We start from the raw sequence: 11,412 nt of genomic DNA on the forward strand, positions 1-11,412 counted from the left end.
GCAAGCTGTAAGAACAACAAGGACATAATTGCTCAGAACCAATCCAAGAACGAAAAGGGGAATAAAATCAGAATATGAATTGAAAGAAGCGACCCGGTATCAGAATATGAATTGAAAGAAGCGACCCACCGGTTTAGCTTAACTGACCTCGCGCTCGATGCATCCCTCGATGCATCCCTGGACCAGCCGCGGCCCGACCCCGGCGACGGAGAATCGGACCTCCCACGGAGCATGGCCGCCCCTGCCAGCCATCCCGGTTGCGGGGCCGCGCCAAGCGCGTGCATGAACGATGCGCCCCTTCCTCCGTTCCCCTCGACACCGAACGGGACCGGCCAGCCGCAACATGTACCTGGCTCGGAGGTCCTTGTTCGCTCCTCCATGCGGGGCTCCACCCCTGCCCCCGTGATCCGTACGGACCAGGCGGCGGCCTCGGGGGACTTGTGGACAGCGAAGAGGCAGCGGAGATGCGGGACAGGATTCTTGGTTGCTTTTAACGGCGACCTCGTCCACGCGTCCCAGCCACATCTCGGCTGCCGTCCCAGGCTACAACGGCGACTTCGACCGCGCGTTCCTGGCATGCGCCGGAGGCTGCGATGGGCAGGAAACGGGAGCTGGTGGCGGGCATGGACGAGGAGGCGGCGGGCAGGAAAGAGGAACTAGCGGCGAGCTGCACGGCCTCGTCCTCCTGGGGGGCGCCCTTGAGCAGCTCAGCATCTACCGCGTGAGGCTCGTACCTGGCGGAAGGTCGGAGCACGCCCCATGCGCCACTAGGGAAGAGGAGTCGGCGGCGAGCTGCACGACCTCGTCGTCCGCGGTGGCGCCCTCGAGCATTCTGGCCTCCCGTCACCAGAGCGTGCCGTCCGAGGGTAGCTAGTCCCCTCATCCATGTGTATGTATGGACAAGTTCTCGCTGCCGGGGATGCCGATGCGACCGGCGGCGACGTGGACGGCGAGCACGACGCGATATGGAGTTGATGGGCGGATGGGGAGAAGAAGAAGATTAGGAGATGCCATGGCTAGTTCGGTTCTGTGCGGCTGTGCCTACCTTACTTCCTAGATTAGTATCACAGCAAAGGATGTGCTGCCAGCTGCCCTATAAATGCTTACCAAGAGGAAGTCATGGGTGAATCAGAGCGTGGATCCGCGTTTTTTCAGTCTTTGGCGCCAAGCGGTGTACTACCCTCGGTTTTTTCCAACTTGGCGCCACAATGTCCCGCGCCAAACCCCGCTGCCAAAGGATACACTAATGATTGGCGCTACCAATCAGATAATCGCGGGACCCGCAGCTCATGGGAAGATAAGGATAAGACAAAGTTAGGGCATCCGATCTGTGTGAAGAGAACCTGATCTCAAAGCAAAACGTGTGGCATCTAGAGGGTGCTCACGTATACACCCGGTCACCAAATCCACACTCTTCAAAATTATATGATGCAAAATGAAATTTCAATGACTAAACAATTGCACTTACACATTTCATAAAAGTGTTGTTCATGCATTCTATTAGTAACAAATGAATTATGACTAGATAATTTTCAGACTGTTGATCATGAACTTACTAAACTTATGTAGTTTCAAATTTTATATTCAAGCTATGAGATTGCATATAGACTAGCTTCGTAGTCCCAAATTTTATTCAAGTGTTGATCTCGCAAGTAATAAATTTTTGCTTTCAGGACCAACGGGGAATGTCCGGCGCTGCGCTCATTCCTTCAAAATCAAGGAATTTTGTTCTGCACCGTTGACAAGAGAGCAGATTTTATAAAGTTATATTACGAGAAGATTATAATTCCTAGGGAGAACTGGATCGATATCCAGGAATTTGTCAACGTCAAAGGTCTCAACGAGAGAGGAAAATTAATGAGGGATGGAATGGCTAGTCTTGCAACTAGCATCATCGACGAGTCGTACAGCCAGATGAAGGACAAATTCCCTCCAGAGAGGCACGATTACTGGGAAGAGCGGCCATTGTCTGATTTAAACCTGGAGTATGCAGCTAAAGATGCTTACGTGAGCTACCAGCTCTACGTTAAGATATGGTTCTTCCTGCGTTACCTTGTCTTTTGCCCCGGTTGCAAGAAGGAAGACACGCTGAGGGGACATTTGTGTGACAAATGCAATAAAGCAGAGAACGAAGTTGAACGTGCACAGAAAAATGCTGCAGCTGAAATAGCAAGGTTAAATGCTGAACTTGCAAGCGTGCAGGCTGAACTAGCAAGCTTGAAGGCACCAGCTTCCAGCGACAACACCCAGCAGACAAGTCCCCCTCATGGCAAGCGAAGGAAGATGAATGATGAGCAGTGGCTGGAGAGTAGTGATGCGCCGAAGAGTAGTGATTATTGGCAGAACCTGAGGAAGTCGTGGACTGGTGATGAGCAGAAGAGTGATGATCCGTGGATGACGGAGATGAGTGATCAGCAGAGCCCGAAGAGTGATAATCCATGGCTGACGAAGCCAGGCAATTACTGACGACTTCTCGAAAGATCCATGCCTAGTTAATTATTTGTACGTATTTGCTTGTCAAGAAACTTTGCTTCTATCATATGTTTGTTTATGAAGCATCTATTGTGCTCCTTTCCGGATTTTCTTGTCAAGAAACTTTGCTTCTATCATATGTTTGTTTATGAAGCATCTATTGTGCTCCTTTCCGGATTTTTTGGCTCGGCTTCCCGCATGCGTCGTGGAAGGCCAATGACAACCACACAATTTACTGCTCCACTTCCGATGTTTAAGGCGATATAAATAATATCGAAGGGTAGTTTTGGGAGAAAACGTATACACTGCATCGTGCGCCTTATGCTATGACGAAATTTTGGAAAAATATTTACGCCTTATCCTTTGAGACGGAGGAAGTAACTGTTGTTAATGTGTTTAATTTCTTTATGCAGTACTTTTCGAAGGGATTCACCATGAGCCACGTTATCCCTAATGCTGCCAGCAGAAGTAAAAGTAAAGTCTTATTCATGGAGCATTTAAATTTGGAGCACTTGCACAGAACAGTAAACATCAAAGGCGCGCCAACATCAAATAGACACCCAAAATATAGTTTCAACATCAGTTGGCGCAATGTACTGGCCGTCAGTTGGCGCAACTGACGAAACATCAAAGAAACACCCAATTGGCCAGGCCGCCGGTTGGGGCACTCGATGGGCCTGCCTCGTTTTCGTCCCTCCCGTTTGACGCCTGCCTTATTGCCCTCCTCTCCGCCCTAGCTTCGCGCATCCGCCGGTGGAGCATGGCCGCTGGCGTTGGTGGAGCTTGCCGGCGACGCTGCCCCCTCACAGACGCAAGTCTCACTTGCTCGTCCTCCGGCATGATGTAGGGGAGGCAGTGCATGTTGACCGGGGTGGGGAAGATGGCGTAGAAGTTGGTGAAGATGTTGTAGTTGGTGAATGCGATGAACTCGCACCCGCACCAAAACACCTGCCCGAGCAGATGGTGAGCGTCGAACCTGTTGGTGAAAGTTACGAAGAGGCCGATGACGTTGCCGGAGTTGCCGTCGTAGTACTTCTCAAGCTCGAACATGCTTGGCGAGTCCGGAGGGAGGTGGCGGTAGCCGGAAGAGAGGAAGCATGAAGCTAGCTCCGTTGGGCCCCTCCACCTCGATATGGCCCACACGCGCAGCTGGTTCTCGCAGACGACTCCGACCGGGTACTGTCTCTCCGGCACGGTTCCAGGGCGGCGGAACATAGGGCCGTTGAACTGCATTGTAGCGATCCCCTTGAGATGTGGCGTGTATTGGATTTGGAGGCGGTTAGATGGGATGGGAGATGGATTTGATGAGTGTGAGACAGAGTGAGCACAATGGTGGCGTTAAATAGGCGTGGATGGGTGAGGTGAGGGGGCTTGTGAGCTGCTTTCGTGTTATCCACTAACTGCACATTGAAACGCAGGACACGGCATCCAAAGCGGTGCACGGTGTTTAGTGTGTCAATTAATTAGGCGCGTGGATACAGAACTGCGCGTGTGAACCGAAACCTTTTTCAGCGTGACGGAAAAAACCGACCGACCGACACGCCCGCGTGAAGCTGTTACCACTGCCATGCGACACATCTGCACGCCGCGTCTCAGAGTTTCAGCGTTTCAGCGTTTGTGCGACGGAGCGACGTCTGCAACGAGCGCATGCATGGCAACACGCAACGTGGTGGATCGCTGCGCATGCATGGCAGGCCTAGACGGGCTCGTTCGACGATGGCATGCGTGGACGCGCGAGCCAGAGCCCAACGGATATTTCGACGTCTCCTGCCAAACCGCGAGACGCTGGAAGAAAAAAAAAACGCTAGCCAATCACGTCGCCAAATCGTCGCTCTCGCGGATAGCCCGTTGATTCCTTCTAGAAGACCGATCCAACGGATACAGTTCAGCACCGTAGCGTTAGATGCACTTAGATGGACGGTCGACGTTTTGTTTTCCAGACCTCTCTCATGTTTTAGCGGAGGAGTGTGCTATCAACTAAATGTTTTGTTTTATTAGCTATTTCTATTTTTATTGTGACTTTGTTGCTAGTAGATGATGTAAATATGCATTAAGTTAATAATTGTGTGCACGACAATCCTTGTGCTAAAAAAATAAACAAAAAAAACTATCTGCTGTTAGTTATCCAAACAAGTGCATGTGATGGTAGCAGTGTGTGGCATGCAATGGTGGGCCTAAAACCCAAGTGTGGCCTCACCCTGGCATCCCCAGCCACTTGATTTGCCCCAAAAGTGCATGTTTTGGCCTAAAACCCTATATTTGGGGTGTCTGGGTGCAACTCACCATGGTCTAACCCTATATTATTCATGTAAATTCCAAGGGTAGAAGTGTGGGGCATGCATTGGTGCACCCATGTGCCAAGTGTGGCCTCACCCTGGCATCCCCAACCACTTGATTTGCCCCAAAAGTGCATGTTTTGGCCTAAAACCCTATATTTGGGGTGTCTGGGTGCAACCCACCATGGTCTACCCCATATTATTCATGTAAATTCCAAGGGTAGCAGTGTGGGGCATGCATTGGTGCACCCATGTGCCAAGTGTGGCCTCACCCTGGCATCCCGCCCACTTGATTTGCCCCAAAAGTGCATGTTTTGGCCTAAAACCCTATATTTGGGGTGTCTGGGTGCAACTCGCCATGGTCTACCCCATATTATTCATGTAAATTCCAAGGGTAGCAGTTTGGGGCATGCATTGGTGCACCCATGTGCCAAGTGTGGCCTCACCCTGGAATCCCCAGCCACTTGATTTGCCCCAAAAGTGCATGTTTTGGCCTAAAACCTTATATTTGGGGTGTCTGGGTGCAACCCACCATGGTCTACCCCATATTATTCATGTAAATTCCAAGTGTGGCAGTGTGGGGCATGCATTGTCACACCCATGTGCCAAGTGTGGCCTCACCTTGGCATCCCCAGCCACTTGATTTGCCCCAAAAGTGCATGTTTTGGCCTAAAACCCTATATTTGGGGTGTCTGGGTGCAACTCACCATGGTCTACCCCATATTATTCATGTAAATTCCAAGGGTAGCAGTGTGGGGCATGCATTGGTGCACCCATGTCCCAAGTGTGGCCTCACCCTGGCATCCCCAGCCACTTGATTTGCCCCAAAAGTGCATGTTTTGGCCTAAAACCCTATATTTGGGGTGTCTGGGTGCAACCCACCATGGTCTACCCCATATTATTCATGTAAATTCCAAGGGTGGCAGTGTGGGGCATCCATTGGTGCACCCATGTGCCAAGTGTGGCCTCACCTTGGCATCCCCAGCCACTTGATTTGCCCCAAAAGTGCATGTTTTGGCCTAAAACCCTATATTTGGGGTGTCTGGGTGCAACTCACCATGGTATACCCCATATTATTCATGTAAATTCCAAGGGTAGCAGTGTGGGGCATGCATTGGTGCACCCATGTCCCAAGTGTGGCCTCACCCTGGCATCCCCAGCCACTTGATTTGCCCCAAAAGTGCATGTTTTGGCCTAAAACCCTATATTTGGGGTGTCTGGGTGCAACCCACCATGGTCTACCCCATATTATTCATGTAAATTCCAAGGGTAGAAGTGTGGGGCATGCATTGGTGCACCCATGTGCCAAGTGTGGCCTCACCCTGGCATCCCCAGCCACTTGATTTGCCCCAAAAGTGCATGTTTTGGCCTAAAACCCTATATTTGGGGTGTCTGGGTGCAACTCACCATGGTCTACCCCATATTATTCATGTAAATTCCAAGGGTAGAAGTGTGGGGCATGCAATGGTGCACCCATGTGCCAAGTGTGGCCTCACCCTGGCATCCCCAGCCACTTGATTTGCCCCAAAAGTGCATGTTTTGGCCTAAAACCCTATATTTGGGGTGTCTGGGTGCAACCCACCATGGTCTACCCCATATTATTCATGTAAATTCCAACGATAGCAGTGTGGGGCATGCATTGGTGCACCCATGTGCCAAGTGTGGCCTCACCCTGGCATCCCCATCCACTTGATTTCCCAAAAGTGCATGCTTTGGCCTAAAACCCTATATTTGGGGTGTCTGGGTGCAACTCACCATGGTCTACCCCATATTATTCATGTAAATTCCAAGGGTAGCAGTGTGGGGCATGCATTGGTGCACCCATGTCCCAAGTGTGGCCTCACCCTGGCATCCCCATCCACTTGATTTGCCCCAAAATTGCATGTTTTGGCCTAAAACCCTATATTTGGGGTGTCTGTGTGCAACCCACCATGGTCTACCCCATATTATTCATGTAAATTCCAAGGGTAGCAGTGTGGGGCATGCATTGGTGCACCCATGTGCCAAGTGTGGCCTCACCCTGGCATCCCCAGCCACTTGATTTGCCCCAAAAGTGCATGTTTTGGCCTAAAACCCTATATTTGGGGTGTCTGGGTGCAACTCACCATGGTCTACCCCATATTATTCATGTAAATTCCAAGGGTGGCAGTGTGGGGCATGCATTGGTGCACCCATGTGCCAAGTGTGGCCTCACCCTGGCATCCCCAGCCACTTGATTTGCCCCAAAAGTGCAAGTTTTGGCCTAAAACCCTATATTTGGGGTGTCTGGGTGCAACCCACCATGGTCTACCCCTTATTATTCATGTAAATTCCAAGGGTAGCAGTGTGGGGCATGCATTGGTGCACCCATGTGCCAAGTGTGGCCTCACCCTGGTATCCCCAGCCACTTGATTTGCCCCAAAAGTGCATGTTTTGGCCTAAAACCCTATATTTGGGGTGTCTGGGTGCAACTCACCATGGTCTACCCCATATTATTCATATAAATTACAAGGGTAGAAGTGTGGGGCATGTATTGGTGCACCCATGTGCCAAGTGTGGCCTCACCCTGGCATCCCCAGCCACTTGATTTGCCCCAAAAGTGCATGTTTTGGCCTAAAACCCTATATTTGGGGTGTCTGGGTGCAACCCACCATGGTCTACCCCAGATTATTCATGTAAATTCCAAGGGTAGCAGTGTGGGGCATGCATTGGTGCACCCATGTGCCAAGTGTGGCCTCACCCTGGCATCCCCAGCCACTTGATTTGCCCCAAAAGTGCATGTTTTGTCCTAAAACCCTATATCTGGGGTGTCTGGGTGCAACCCACCATGGTCTACCCCATATTATTCATGTAAATTCCAAGGGTGGAAGTGTGGGGCATGCAATGGTGCACCCATGTGCCAAGTGTGGCCTCACCCTGGCATCCCCAGCCACTTGATTTGCCCCAAAAGTGCATGTTTTGGCCTAAAACCCTATATTTGGGGTGCCTGGGTGCAACTCACCATGGTCTACCCCATATTATTCATGTAAATTCCAAGGGTGGCAGTGTGGGGCATGCATTGGTGCACCCATGTGCCAAGTGTGGCCTCACCCTGGCATCCCCAGCCACTTGATTTGCCCCAAAAGTGCATGTTTTGGCCTAAAACCCTATATTTGGGGTGTCTGGGTGCAACTCACCATGGTCTACCCCATATTATTCATGTAAATTCCAAGGGTGGCAGTGTGGGGAATGCATTGGTGCACCCATGTGCCAAGTGTGGCCTCACCCTGGCATCCCCAGCCACTTGATTTGCCCCAAAAGTGCATGTTTTGGCCTAAAACCCTATATTTGGGGCGTCTGGGTGCAACTCACCATGGTCTACCCCATATTATTCATGTACATTCCAAGGGTAGCACTATGGGGCATGCATTGGTGCACCCATGTGCCAAGTGTGGCCTCACCCTGGCATCCCCAGCCACTTGATTTGCCCCAAAAGTGCATGTTTTGGCCTAAAACCCTATATTTGGGGTGTCTGGGTGCAACCCACCATGGTCTACCCCATATTATTCATGTAAATTCCAAGGGTGGCAGTGTGGGGCATGCAATGGTGCACCCATGTGCCAAGTGTGGCCTCACCCTGGCATCCCCAGCCACTTGATTTGCCCCAAAAGTGCATGTTTTGGCCTAAAACCCTATATTTGGGGTGTCTGGGTGCAACCCACCATGGTGTACCCCATATTATTCCTGTAAATTCCAAGGGTCGTAGTATGGGGCATGCATTGGTGCACCCATGTGCCAAGTGTGGCCTCACCCTGGCATCCCCAGCCACTTGATTTGCCCCAAAAGTGCATGTTTTGGCCTAAAACCCTATATTTGGGGTGTCTGGGTGCAACTCACCATGGTCTACCCCATATTATTCATGTAAATTCCAAGGGTAGAAGTGTGGGGCATGCATTGGTGCACCCATGTGCCAAGTGTGGCCTCACCCTGGCATCCCCAGCCACTTGATTTGCTCCAAAAGTGCATGTTTTGGCCTAAAACCCTATATTTTCCCTCTTAAATATAAAAAAGAAAAAAAATTAAACAAAGGCTGCCTTGCTTGGACGATGATCCGGCCCACGAATCGAATTTCCGGCACGAAACGATCAAGCCCACCCACCCAACATATTAGTTAACAACTTTAATTGTGCAGGGCGTAATTTGCGGCAACACGTACTACCCATCACGGGTAACCCACACCCCCACGAACTATATCATCGTCGTCTTTTCACACCGTTTCATCTCAGCGACGTCTGGGCGGCCGACCAAGCAACATCTTTCACCTGTTCATCTGAGAGAACTAGTGTTGATCATCGACGGCACCCCTTTGCCATGGATCAGGTATGTCAAGACTTTCACCTGTCGTAATATTATTTGACTTGTCGTCGAGATAGATCGCAAATTACGTATGGGAGGCCGCCATGGGAATCGACCAGATCAACACATCCAAAATCTCATTGGATAGAGTCGGCGCTTCATACTTATTAGATTATACGTACTTAACAGATTCTAGTTCTCCGAAAACCCCTTTCGGGTAGATCATAAACACAAGTATATATAATGTCCTTAGGCCGCCATGTCCTTAATGTGTAATCTACAACTATGGTTAGATCATCCAGGGCAGATTAACGTTTGGGTAAATAATCGATTGTCCCCTCCTTATTTTATCACAAAGATTTGCACTAATCGCCACTAGTTAGATCTCTATATCCGGGACGCTTGAGTATTCCACACAAGAACTCATCAGTTATATGTGTTGTACACTTTGCTAGGTGGCACAACGTGTTAGCCCACGGCGTTGCGGTGCTGCTGTGAGGAAGAACAAAAAGCATATCGTAAGAGGTACACAAATTTAGGACACTCTTGTTTTCCAAGGAAATTGTAATATTCTGGTTTATGTATATAATTTTGTATGCAGGTCCTAACTGTGAGGAGGGTGATGATTTTGAAGGTTTCATCAGGAATGCCAATCGCGTAAGAATGGATGATGCACAACTTGCTTCATTGAAACAGCTAGTTGACAAGCACATGCCAAGAAAGCCACCGTATGTCTGCACGATCAAAAAATCAAACGTCGTGAAGAATAAAGCAAAAATGGTAAGCGCTGGATTACACACCAAAATTTTCACAGTTTCCTAACATAGCTGATTGAATTCTCTAATTGACTGTAATCTTATATGCGGTACTTCTAGGGGATTCACACTAAACCACATTGCTAGGCATACACAGCTACCAGCAGAAATAGAAGTTTATTCATCGAATACTAAAATTGCAACAGTTAAGATGGTGATGAGCAAGTCACAGGTCAATGGAAAAGGCAAAGGAGGTGCCATGATAACAACAAACTGGATGAAGGTTGTGAAGAAGACTAATATGAGAGTTAAAAACGTGTTTGTGTTCTGGTTCCGTGGTAGCCGCGGTGGTGGTCTCAAGCTTCTGGTTGATATTCTCTGAAATCAACAAAGGCATTACATTATTTTTACAATTAGCTTATTTGTCCAAGTTGGAAGTCATGCTGAGACATTTTGATGTTTGTTGCAAACTTTATTTAACGTTTATGTCATACTGTTTTCAAATTATTCATGAATGTCAGTAGTGGTTCAAATTTTAAGTTTACTGAAATTATAATGCATTGTAACCACGAAAAAATGCCGTGAAATAACCTTGCTCTCCGTCCATCTCCTCTCATTCCGACTATCAAACGCCATCGCTAAGAGAATCTGTTTGAGCTACTTTGATTACTCTGCGCATAAGGTGTGAAAATTAATTTCTATTTGCAGCAGTATTACGACATGAGTAGTACTAATTAAGGTAACAACATGAATTAGCGGGCAATTATTCTAAAATGTGTACCTTTGATTGTACTAATTAAGGGGACAACATTAATAATCGATCCCCGTAATTGACTACGCCTCCAAACTATCGAATCCCAACCTTCCCCACTAATTAAGGTAACGACATTATTTAGGGAAACAAACTTTGTCACGTTGATATCGACCCTCCCACGAATTAAGGTAACGACATTATTTAGGGAAACAAACTTTGTCACGTTGATATCGACCCTCCCACGAATTAAGGTAACAAGATTATGATCGCCTTTTGCCCACTTCCACCTATATAATCGCCTCATCTAACCTCATATCGTCTCTCATCGAAGCCTGGACGGGAAGAGCGGCGTCTGCGAAGTTACAATGGAAGATGATGTAAGTCATACGCAACTCATCTCGTGTTGTCTATATTTAATATCAGATCTAATCTAGTCAAGTACAAACTCGTCTCTTCCGATTGCCCGATGCCCTATTTTCTCTGACGGTGATCGATGCCCTAACCATCTTAGGACTCAAATTTGTATGTGTTACATCTTTTCTATATTCAACTAGGTGGCATCGTTTGCTCGTGTTCGTCATGTTCGTGCTGCTCTTAAGTTGCACAAAAAGCTGAATATAAGAGGTCCGAAATTACCTCCCATTTATGTCTTCCATATGCGATTCTATTGTTGGGCCTGATGTATTAATTTAATACTTACGCAGGTCCTAGAATAAAGTGCGAGCGTGAGTTCGAGGTGTTTGTTGAGTATGCAAATCGAGTAGCTATGGATGATGGAGAATTTCGTTATCTGAGAGATAACATTGATTATCTGAGAAGTAAATGTCAGGAAACAAATCTG

At 48.5% G+C, this 11,412-nt stretch overlaps 1 long non-coding RNA gene across 1 annotated transcript; it reads left to right on the plus strand.

Annotated features, from left to right (window-relative positions):
• The first annotated feature begins 8,761 nt into the window (after positions 1-8,761).
• LOC139835308 (uncharacterized) lies at positions 8,762-9,727 on the plus strand. Its single transcript, XR_011751104.1, has 3 exons — positions 8,762-9,086; positions 9,518-9,587; positions 9,664-9,727. It is a non-coding gene; the product is annotated as an uncharacterized lncRNA (long non-coding RNA).
• Positions 9,728-11,412: the final 1,685 nt, after the last annotated feature.

Source organism: Lolium perenne, chromosome 2 (genome assembly GCF_019359855.2).
Source record: "Lolium perenne isolate Kyuss_39 chromosome 2, Kyuss_2.0, whole genome shotgun sequence".
NCBI classification, from domain to species: Eukaryota; Viridiplantae; Streptophyta; class Magnoliopsida; order Poales; family Poaceae; genus Lolium; species Lolium perenne.